The sequence below is a fragment of the Miscanthus floridulus genome, chromosome 13, assembly GCF_019320115.1.
Source record: "Miscanthus floridulus cultivar M001 chromosome 13, ASM1932011v1, whole genome shotgun sequence".
Taxonomy (NCBI): domain Eukaryota; kingdom Viridiplantae; phylum Streptophyta; class Magnoliopsida; order Poales; family Poaceae; genus Miscanthus; species Miscanthus floridulus.
In genome coordinates this window covers 74,652,623-74,664,073 of record NC_089592.1, presented here as the reverse complement: position 1 = coordinate 74,664,073, position 11,451 = coordinate 74,652,623, and positions in this window count along the sequence as shown.

The following is an 11,451-nucleotide window of genomic DNA, read 5'->3' as shown; positions in this document are numbered from 1 at the left end:
GCGAGGGAGAGGGCGGTGGGCGCGGAGCTTCACTGGGCCGGCTTCGGCTGGTGGGCCAGACATGATGCGGCGGCCCGCGAAGGAGAAAAATTCCTTTTTCAAATAAAAATTCAAGATATTTTTAAATGCCAACTTTCAAACATTATTTTGAGCAAGAAAATGACCTCTTTTGAAAATGTACCAAAAATGAAAGTTGCTTAGAATTTAATTCCCTACAACTTTGCTTTTATGACCAAAGTCCAAATCTATCTAGATTTTAACTCATAGGATCAAAGTTAAATTTTAACTCAAAACCCTAATTTTGGGAAATTACTTTGGGAAGCAAAATTTTGAATTACTTTGAATACAAACCTTGCTCCAAAAACTGTGCTAGACAATCCTAGATGATTTACAAGCATAACCAACAGTTTCTACTCAACTAGCAAGCAAGAATTAGAGCAAAACAACTCTAATAAGTGTATGCATCATTTACTTTTCACAAACATGTTTCGTATGTTTCGAAGTAATGTTTCAGTTGTTATATGCAAGATTGCGCATGTATGAATAGGATGCTTGATGATGCACAATATGTATGATTAGCAATGCCTAATTGCAGGCATAACACCGGGGTGTTACAGCCCTCCCCCCTTATAAAAATCTCGTCCCAAGATTTGGGTTACGAACCATTTGTTATAAAATTCTTCATAAGCTTTTTGTAGATACTCTCCTGTTTCCCAAGTTGCATCTCCCTCATCATGATGATCCCACTGTATCTTGTATGTTTTCACCACACTATTCCGAGTAGCACGTTCCTTAGTGTCTAACACCCGTACTGGTTGTTCACGATACACCAAATCTGATTTGAGTTGGATACCTCGAGGTTCTATTCTTTCCTCCGGAACACGCAAGCATTTCTTGAGATGTGATACATGGAAAACTGGGAAAACGGTACTCATTGTCTCAGGTAACTCTAACTTGTAGGCTACCGGACCTCTTCGTTCCAAGATCTTGTATGGTCCTACGAATCTCGCGGCCAGCTTTCTTCGAATTCCAAACCTTTTCTTCTTCATTGGCGTGACTTTCAGATAAACATAGTCACCAACTTCAAACACAAGGGGTCTCCTTCTTTTGTCTGCATAGCTTTTCTGACGTGATTGGGCAGCTTTCATATTCTGCTGAATAATATGAACTTTCTTCTCGGCTTCTTCTACAAAGTCAATGCCATAATACCTTCTATCACCAGGCTCGATCCAATTCAATGGTGTTCTACATTTTCTGCCATATAAAGCTTCGAATGGGGCCATCTTGATGCTTTCTTGATAGCTATTATTATAAGAAAACTCAGCTAACGGTAACCATGACTCCCATGATCCCTTAGAAGACAATACACAGGCTCTCAACATATCCTCCAAAACAACATTTACTCGTTTAGTCTGACCATCTGTCTGAGGATGATAAGCGGTACTGCGTATCAAACTAGTTCCTAAGCCTTTGTGTAAATGTTCCCAAAAATGAGCCGTGAACTGTGAGCCTCTATCAGATACTATGGTCATTGGTATACCATGCAACCTCACAATTTCTGCGATATACTTCTCGGTATATTGAGGTGGTCGATAATCTGTTTTGACCGGCAAGAAATGAGCGGTCTTGGTAAGACGATCCACAATTACCCATATCGAATCATGTCCTTTTTGAGTAGTGGGCAAACCCGTGATAAAATCCATGCTGATGTTGTCCCACTTCCAACTAGGGACTGATAAGGGTTGCAACATACCAGCAGGTTTCATGTGAATGGCTTTCACTCGACAACATGTGTCACATCTGGCAACATATGCTGTAATTTCTTTCTTCATTTTGGTCCACCAATAGCGAGATCTTAGTTCTTGATACATCTTACTACTTCCAGGATGGATAGATAGCTTAGAAAGGTGAGCTTCATCCATGAGTTTATTCCTAAGCTCTCGATTCTTGGGAACCACAAGACGGTCGTCAAACCACAACACGCCCTGTTCATCCACTTTAAAGTGTTGAGACGGCTTTTCTTTTATTTTCTCTTTGATGTGGAATATCCCCTTGTCAGTTTTCTGGCCTTCTATTATCTTACTCTCCAATGAGCAACTAATCTGAATACTATGTAACACAGCAGGATGCATTAGATCGAATCCATCTTCAAGTAATGACTGCACATTCAAGTAATGTGACTTTCTGCTCAAAGCATCTGCCACTACATTGGCTTTACCAGGATGATATTGCACATTCAAGTTGTAATCTTTGATCAATTCCAACCATCTACGCTGTCTCATGTTTAGCTCTGGTTGGGTAAAGATATACTTAAGACTCTTGTGATCCGTAAAAATATTGCACACATTACCAAGTAGATAATGTCTCCAAATTTTTAGGGCGTGCACAACTGCAGCAAGTTCAAGATCATGTGTTGGGTAGTTGACCTCGTGCTTCCTCAATTGACATGATGCATAAGCTATGACTCTTCTTTCTTGCATAAGAACACAACCCAATCCAGTCTTCGATGCGTCGCAAAACACATCAAATGGTTTCTCGATATCTGGTTGTGCTAGAACCGGAGCAGTGGTCAACAGTTTCCGTAAAGTGTGGAAAGCTGCGTCACACTCCTCTGTCCACACAAACTTGTGATCCTTCTATAGGAGGCTTGTCATCGGTTTGGCGATCTTCGAGAAATCTGGTATAAAGCGACGGTAATAACCCGCTAGTCCTAAGAAACTTCTAATCTCAGGAACTGAGGTCGGTGCTTTCCAATTCATAACTTCTTGCACCTTACTTGGATCGACTGAAACTCCATTCTCTAACAGAATGTGACCAAGGAAAGGAACTTCCTTCAACCAGAATTCGCATTTGCTAAACTTAGCATACAATTGATGATCTCTAAGTCTGGTCAAGACAGTTCTCAGATGCTCTTCGTGATCTTTCTCATTCTCGGAGTACACCAGAATGTCATCGATGAATACTACCACAAACTTATCCAATTCTGGCATGAAAACTGTATTCATCAAGAACATAAAGTATGCAGGAGCATTTGTCAAGCCAAAAGACATGACAAGATACTCATACAACCCGTATCTGGTGGAAAATGCAGTTTTCGGTATATCCTGTGGCCTAATCTTAATCTGATGATAACCGGATCTCAAATCTATTTTTGAGAATACCTTGGCCTTGGATAATTGGTCAAACAGAACATCAATGTGTGGCAAGGGATATTTATTCTTGATGGTCACAGCATTGAGTGGCCTATAGTCTACGCACATTCTCAACGTGCCCTCTTTCTTCTTTTTCACAAACAAAGCGGGACATCCCCATTCAGACTTGCTTGGCCGAATAAACCCCTTTTTCGACAAATCTTCTAATTGCTTCTTTAGCTCAGCTAACTCATCTAGAGGCATCCGATAAGGTCTCCTTGAAATCGGAGCTGTTCCGGGGACTAGCTCGATTCCAAACTCAATCTCCCTATCTAGCGGAAGACCAGGTAGCTCATCCAGAAATACGTCCGGGAATTCACACACTATCGGAATCTGATGAATAGGTGTGACTGCCGTAGCACATGTAACACTTATAAGGTCTGTCCTTCGAGGCAATGGTACTTGGAAAGTACCCTCACCTAGGGGATCCTTAAGGGTAAGTACTCGACTTCCCGCATCTATGACTGCTCCCCAATCCTTCATCCAATTCATCCCGATAATGACATCCAAAACTAACCCAGGCATAACTATTAAATTCACTCGAAACTTCCTGCTACCTAATTCAAGGGTTGCCCCTCGAACCATCTGGTTGGTCAAAACATCAGCCCCTGCTGAACTTATACGGTACCCATAACCCAATTCTGTGCATAGTTGTCCATGTTTCTGTGCAAATGCTTGACTCATAAAAGAATGTGATGATCCAGAATCAAATAGAACAACTGCAGGGTTTTCGTTGACAGGAAACTTACCAGCAGTGATGGGCTCTCCCTCTGGAATTTCATCCACTGTTGTACTATGCACTCTAGCATTATAAGTCTGCTGCTTCTTCTTAGGCGGGTACGGACAAAACCTCGAGAAATGACCGAGTTGATCACAATTATAGCAGGGTCCTCTTACTGTCCCGGCAGATCCCACAGCTCCCTTGGAACTGCCTTGTACCGCAGTTGCGGCCGCTTTGTTGGGCTATACTGCCATCTTGTACGGCTTTTGAGGTCCACGGAAATTTTGGCTTCTTGGCTGAGGTGGCCTAAATCTAGCGCCAGGTGCCGATGGGCGATAAGGAGGACGACCTCCCATAGGTGCCCTAGCTTGAGACGGCCCACCTTCGAAGGCTCTCTTGCGTGTCTTGGCTGCGGTGCTGGCGTTGTTATTCTTCTCCTGCTTCAGACAATCGCTGATGAAGTCATTGAATCTGACGCGGTTGTTGATACCAACATGCTTCATCATTTTTGGATTAAGACCCCTCTTAAAACTGGCTATCCTTTTAGCATCTGTGTCAACCATGTCGGGAGCATAGCGACACAAGTTGTTGAAGGCATGCAGGTATTGCGTCACGGTTTTGGTGCCCTGGTTCAATGCCAGAAACTCTCCCAACTTCATCTCGGTCAGTCCGGGTGGAATATAGACTCCACGGAAGGCCTCAGCAAACTCTCTCCAAGAAATTTGAGCATTTGGAGGGAAGGTGGTGCGATGGTGCTTCCACCACATTCCTGCCGGTCCTTGCAATTGAAGTGCAGCATATTCCGTTTTCAGCACCTCCGTCATTCTCAACACACAGAATTTATCTTCCATCGTGTTGATCCATTCCTCAGCATCGAGTGGCTCTGTTGCTTCCTTGAATACTGGTGGCCTGGTGTCCATGAAATCTTTGAAGCTGCTATATTGGTTCACTCCCATGCCACCACCTTGATTGTTACCACGTTGAACGTTGTTGGCGATGGTTCTGAGAAGATCCTCCATGTTCTTCTGAGATTGTTCCGTGTTGCGCTGACTCCCGAGCAGCTGTGTGAGGAACATTTCGGGGGTAAACGGGGGAGGAGGTGGCAAATGCGGTTCATGGGGAGGTTCATTGTTGTTGCTGTGGTTTCCACCACCACCACCACCACCGGTCCCCGCACCGTTGGCACCGGGCTCAGCGGCCTCATACGTGGTTCGGCGAGTGTTTGTCATCTGCATATTTCAGCAACAAGTATGATTGAGTGACGCTGTAATAATTGCGAGTGAAGGAAAAATTATGCCATACTGAATTTACTGGAGAGAATAAATTCATACAATAAAAACAGAGGCACAACAATCGCATTCCAATTAAAACAACAACACTTAATCGAATTACTTCAATGGCAAACATTGCGTCCATACAATCACATTGCCAGCATACATACACTGGACTTTTTATGCATTCAGATATCGCATTCTAATATCAAGTTCCAACCATATGCCAAGTCTCATACATTCGAAGCAACATACGATAGATTACATGCCAACAAAAGAAAGGTCATCGCGACAAGACCTAGATACTAGCGCAAAGCAACTAGCCTACTCCTCGGGGCCATCGTCGGGATCGGAGACGTCACCATCGCCCCCAGGTGAAACTGCAGGCTCGTCCTCGTTGTTGTTGTCAACGTCCATACCAACGACGTTCGGTGGAGCATATGGGCCAACCCCATTGTAAAGCGCATGAAACTCCTCGTGCAAGTAGCCGTTGTATTCCTCTAGCTCATTGACCCTCTGCAGCAGAAGGTTTCTTGCGTTCAGGCTTCATTCCTTTCTTGAACCAACTATCCAATCATGCGGTCTGCATTGTTGTTGGCTTGAGTCAACGTATGCACTCGCTGCATAGCTCTATCACCTCTCTCAACCGCTTGGTCTCGCTGTAAGTTCATATCAGCCAACTGCTCCTGCAAGCTAGCTATAGCTCGTGCCTGTCTCTTCTTCTGCTTCTTCCCTTTGAGCTTATCCTCACTACGCAAGCCAGTCAAAGTCCAGTAGGTACTCTCAAGACCCTCATATGCTCTGATGGCGGCGAACATAGCACTCATTGCCTGGTTGTCACTAGCCTGTCCCTCAGCTGGACCTCTGACCAATGCACTTCCCGGAGGCTGAACCCAAATGGCATCACGAGGATCATCCCTAGGAAAAGTACCAGCTAGAGCTGCAGCAAGTTCACTGGGAAATCTGCTCATAATGTCCCTGATGACACGGAAGGCTGCTCCCTCTGCACCCTCAGCTGGGGTGCGACCCTCAAACTCAAAATGCCAACCATCCCAATCTGGAGCATCACCGAGAGCAGGAACTGTGATCTCCACCACTGCAAGTCCATCATCTGCTAACTGGCTCTCATTCCAAGAGTACACCGGCTCTTGACCCTCTGGGTACCCCACATCATGGAGCACTCTCCAAAGCAAGGTCGGCATGCCAAACTCGCTCAAGAAGGTGTCCATGGTGCGGTGCTCCCTCAGGGCCAACGGACGTCGGGGTGCTCTTCCTCCGGTGGACTTACAGGCGGTCTGCTTCGTGCGGGCCATCTGTAGCAAAAGTTCTCTTATTACTTCGGGGAAACATATTTTAGGTGATACACTTTTATCAAAATGAGATAATCAATTTATAAGGGGAGGTATGCATGGGATGAATGAGATGCACAAGTAACATGATGTATGTACGGGTCGTACGTTCTCACAAACTTAGGAAATAATAATTTCTAACGACGAATTCGGTGGCATAACAACGATCTCTCAAATACGTAGTTAATACGTTCTACACGATAGCGTTGTTATGTACCTGCAGAAGATCCATTTCAGCCCAATTCCCAATGAATGCATAAAAGCAGTAAAGTTTTATCTACATGCTCTACACGGATCCCCAGATATGTGTACAACGGTAGTAACTACCCGAACCATCGTCCTATTGACGGCATCGCCTCCACAGACGGAAGACCCATACATGAGATACCTTTGTAAAACATGCGTAGAACATGTAATTACTCCAGCATCATATAAGCATTCACCCTAGATCGGCGGTGTATCCGATCATGCTCTCACAACTCACACTTACCGAGGCGTAGAGGCAAATGATCCATTCATTACCACTCAAACAAGTGGCACTCATACAATAGCACGCCGTATGAGCGACGAAAGAGAAATATGATGCAAGAACCCTAGTCAGTACTTAATTAAGCCACCTAAAGTCCTTAACTGGGCATAAAGGATATGATCACTGGCACACTTTATAGTTTTAAAATCACGTTTTCCAAATGTCTTTTTGTTTTAAATACACTTGTGAACAGTGACACGCTAAACCATGCTCTGATACCAGCTGTGACAGAACCGACCAATTATACGAAATTAAGTAAGAAAATCATCCACTAGAGCAGACGATTTATCCAACTTAAGCTCGTATAACCCGGTAGTCCGTGAAATCACGAAGGATTTCAAACCAACTCGTGTCCCAGCCATGATCGTAGTAAGTTTAGCGGTCACCATCACATATTACATAAAAGTTCGCGGTCTCAGATACATCAGAGTTTAAACATAGTTATTACAAACTAGTTCGAATAAAAGTAGCGGAAGTCATTTGTTCAAACCACACACACACTCACGCGGAGTTTAAATACAGTGCCAGCGGATGATCATCTCCAACAAAAGCATTAGATGAGACGTAAGGAATGACCATGCCCATGGTCCTAAGCATCACCCATCGCAGGATAAAGGCAGTTGATACAGTAGCCATAGTACATCTGCCCATCTGCAACAAGTGGGAATAAAACCCTGAGTACGAGAAGGTACTCAGCCAGACTTACCCGACATAACCAAAAATAATTGACACCAAGGATTATGAAGGGCTTTATAGTAGGGTAGCTGACTCTTTTGCAGAAAGAAGCATTTTTAGCATTTCAAGAACCTTTCTAAAAGCATTATTGCCAAGTTAATTATTATTAACCTGTCAACTAGATTTGCACCTATACTAGAGTAAACATGTGATTAAGTAGATAATGATAACCAATGATCATTAAGCAACTTCCATACTGTCATATTCACTATAACTGTCCAAGTGTTCCATAACATTTACTACGATGAAGTTACTCAAGTCAAGTGCTCACTATCCAGGAGCGATGGCGATTCAAATCGATTCCTAACCAGCTGGTGATTTATTCCTTACACAAACCTCACTCACCCGCTAAAGTGAGATATTGATCATCGAGTCAACTTTCCAGGAATCTCGAGTTTGCTAGGAACCACATGTACCCGGGGGCCGACCGACTGCACTTTGGTCTTATCATCCCGCCCCCGTGTCCTACCACACCTGCTCCGGTACAGTGCGTTGCGGGCAATCTACTCAGCCCGAAAAATCTCCCAGCTTCGCGGTCGGAAGGTACTTTATCCGGCCAGCTAAATGTAAGGCATGCGTTCAACATGACTCGAGGCCCAACAACGGTCGGTCCTTAATCGACACAGACGGAAACACTACAGTCTAAAACTCTACAAGTCTCCGTCCGGTCTCAACTTCATTTAACACTTAGTTATACCATGACTTCATAGTCATCCAAGCAGATCCAGGTAACCACCTATAGCTCGCAGGTGACAGGAAATCACCCGACTTCTACCGGTCTAAGCCAGCTAAGCATTGACTCGACTGCGGATACCAGGGTAACAAGGATATAGTATAACAAAGGTAAGCAAGGTATAATGCAGCAACGGTTGCAAACAACTCCTGAACGTAATGCATCAATTTAAAGTATTTAATTAGATAATTGCAAACCGGGAGAAAATGCTCCGGGGCTTGCCTCTCTCGAAGGAGCTCGGACGGTGATCGGGGCACTCCGGAAGTTCCTCAACGTCCTCCTCGTCGACTTCTGGCACTTCCTGCTGCTGCACCTCGAGCTGCTCCTCGGGCTCCTCGGGCTCCTCGGGTATGACGACTGGGTTCTCGGTTTGCGATCCTATATGATGCAATGCGCGTAAGTGATTATGCAAACGGTGCATCGAAGGAGATGAATGTAATGGATATGTTGAAATGCAAGGTAGTCAACATCATCCAAGAACTATACTACAAGCACATGTCATCTACTGCATTCTCTTCTACTACTAATATGTTAAGTTAACCTATCTTATGAAATGCTTCAAAGATACACCAAAGCTTTACTACTTTCTTAATCACATTTAAAGCAACACTTGTTTAAACCCTAATTAATAATAGGTTTGAATAGCAACATATATTTCTGATGCTCCTAAAAATCTGAGAAAATTACAGTAGCACAATACTACCCTAAACAGACTACCATAAAAATTTCATGGCATTTGGATAAGTAAACTATCCTACACAAAAATGACAAGCTATAGCATGAAGATGAGCATGAAATTACTTTGTACTATGAAAAGTGTCAAACAACAGAATTAATATTTTTCCTAGGTTCTTCATAGCATATAATGACTGTACAAAAATTACCACATGCATGTTTTATACAAAGTTTGCTCTCTATCAAAAATAACAAAAATCAGCCATTAAAGACACTTGAACTACACCTCCAAAGTTTTCCATAGCACATGCATGAAACATATTTTCCTTAGGAAGTACATGACATAAGAAGATGAACAAACTTGAAATCATATTTTTCTGAAGCCTATATATTTTTATACACATTTTTCAAGTTATCAGCAATTTACATGATTAAATAAAATCCTATAGAAAAGTATCTTAAAAATGACATGCAATAATTTTCCCAAGTAGATCTAGTGATAAGGAACCTAGAAAAATTTGTTTCAACAAATTTGGAGCAACTTTGAGTATCCAAATATTTTGCAAACCATTTCTGTTTTCAAATAATAATGAATAAATTGAAAACAAATCATTTAAATGCTACTGGGCCGGCCTGCGGAAATGAACTGGCCCACGGCCACAGCCGGCCTGCTCAGACCGAGCAAAAAGGGGCGAGCGGCGGCCTGGCTCGGGGCTCAGCCCAAGCCAGCCTGGCCCAGCTCGGCCTGGCAAAGGCCACGCCACTGCGGCTGGGCCCCGCTGGTCAGCGACCGAGAGCAGGGGAGGCGCTTCGCCGGCCGGTGCTCACCGGCGGCAAGCCCTCCCGATGGCGCGGGTGGTGCCAGTGCGTACGCCACGCCGAGCCGCAACGGCTGGGACGGAGGAGGTGGCCCGGCGGCGTGACGAGCCACCAAGCCGCGGCGGTGCGCTCGCCGGAGAGGAAGGAGACGGCCGCGCTTGATTCTTACCTCGACGACGGCGGCTGCAAGTGAACGCAAGCGAAGCAGGGAGGCTAGGCGAAGCTGCTGGCGGCGTGAATCGGGGAATGGAGGCGTGGGAGAGGTATGCTGCGGTCGAGGCAGCGGCGACGGCGGTGGCGAGCTCGCGGTGCGCGCGGGTGTGAGCTGCTGCTGCTGCTCTGCGGCTGAGAGAGCGGGAGGAGGAATGAGGAGGAGGCAGCACTGCGGGGCAGAAGAAGGCGCGCGCGTGGAGGTGGAGTCAGGCCGTGGCTGCCACGCGGCGGGCGTTGCCAGCGCAGGGCGGCCACGCGGCGAGCGCGCCCTGATGCGGTCGGGACACGCCGCGGCGCGCCAGCGGGCGAGCGAGCGCTGAGGCAGGCCAGCGCGCTGGGCTGGGCCGACGAAGCGCAGCTGGGCCAAGCGCGGGGCGAGGGAGAGGGCGGTGGGCGCGGAGCTTCACTAGGCCGGCTTCGGCTGGTGGGCCAGACACGAGGCGGCGGCCCGCGAAGGAGAAAAATCCCTTTTTCAAATAAAAATTCAAGATATTTTTAAATGCCAACTTTCAAACATTATTTTGAGCAAGAAAATGACCTCTTTTGAAAATGTACCAAAAATGAAAGTTGCTTAGAATTTAATTCCCTACAACTTTGCTTTTATGACCAAAGTCCAAATCTATCTAGATTTTAACTCATAGGATCAAAGTTAAATTTTAACTCAAAACCCTAATTTTGGGAAATTACTTTGGGAAGCAAAATTTTGAATTACTTTGAATACAAACCTTGCTCCAAAAACTGTGCTAGACAATCCTAGATGATTTACAAGCATAACCAACAGTTTCTACTCAACTAGCAAGCAAGAATTAGAGCAAAACAACTCTAATAAGTGTATGCATCATTTACTTTTCACAAACATGTTTCGTATGTTTTGAAGTAATGTTTCAGTTGTTATATGCAAGATTGCGCATGTATGAATAGGATGCTTGATGATGCACAATATGTATGATTAGCAATGCCTAATTGCAGGCATAACACCGGGGTGTTACAGACCGGACGCTGGCTCCGGTGCGATCGGACGCTGGCCGCAGGGTCCGGTCAGTTCATTTGACCGAGGAGAACAAGTCTGGTGTGATCGGACACTGGAAGGTCAATGTGACCAGACGCTGAGGGCCAGCGTCCGGTCGACTCCAGTAAGGGTCCAGACTTGAGAAAGTGTGACCGGACGCGTCCGGTCAATACTGACCGGACCCTGAGGGTTCAGCATCCGGTCGA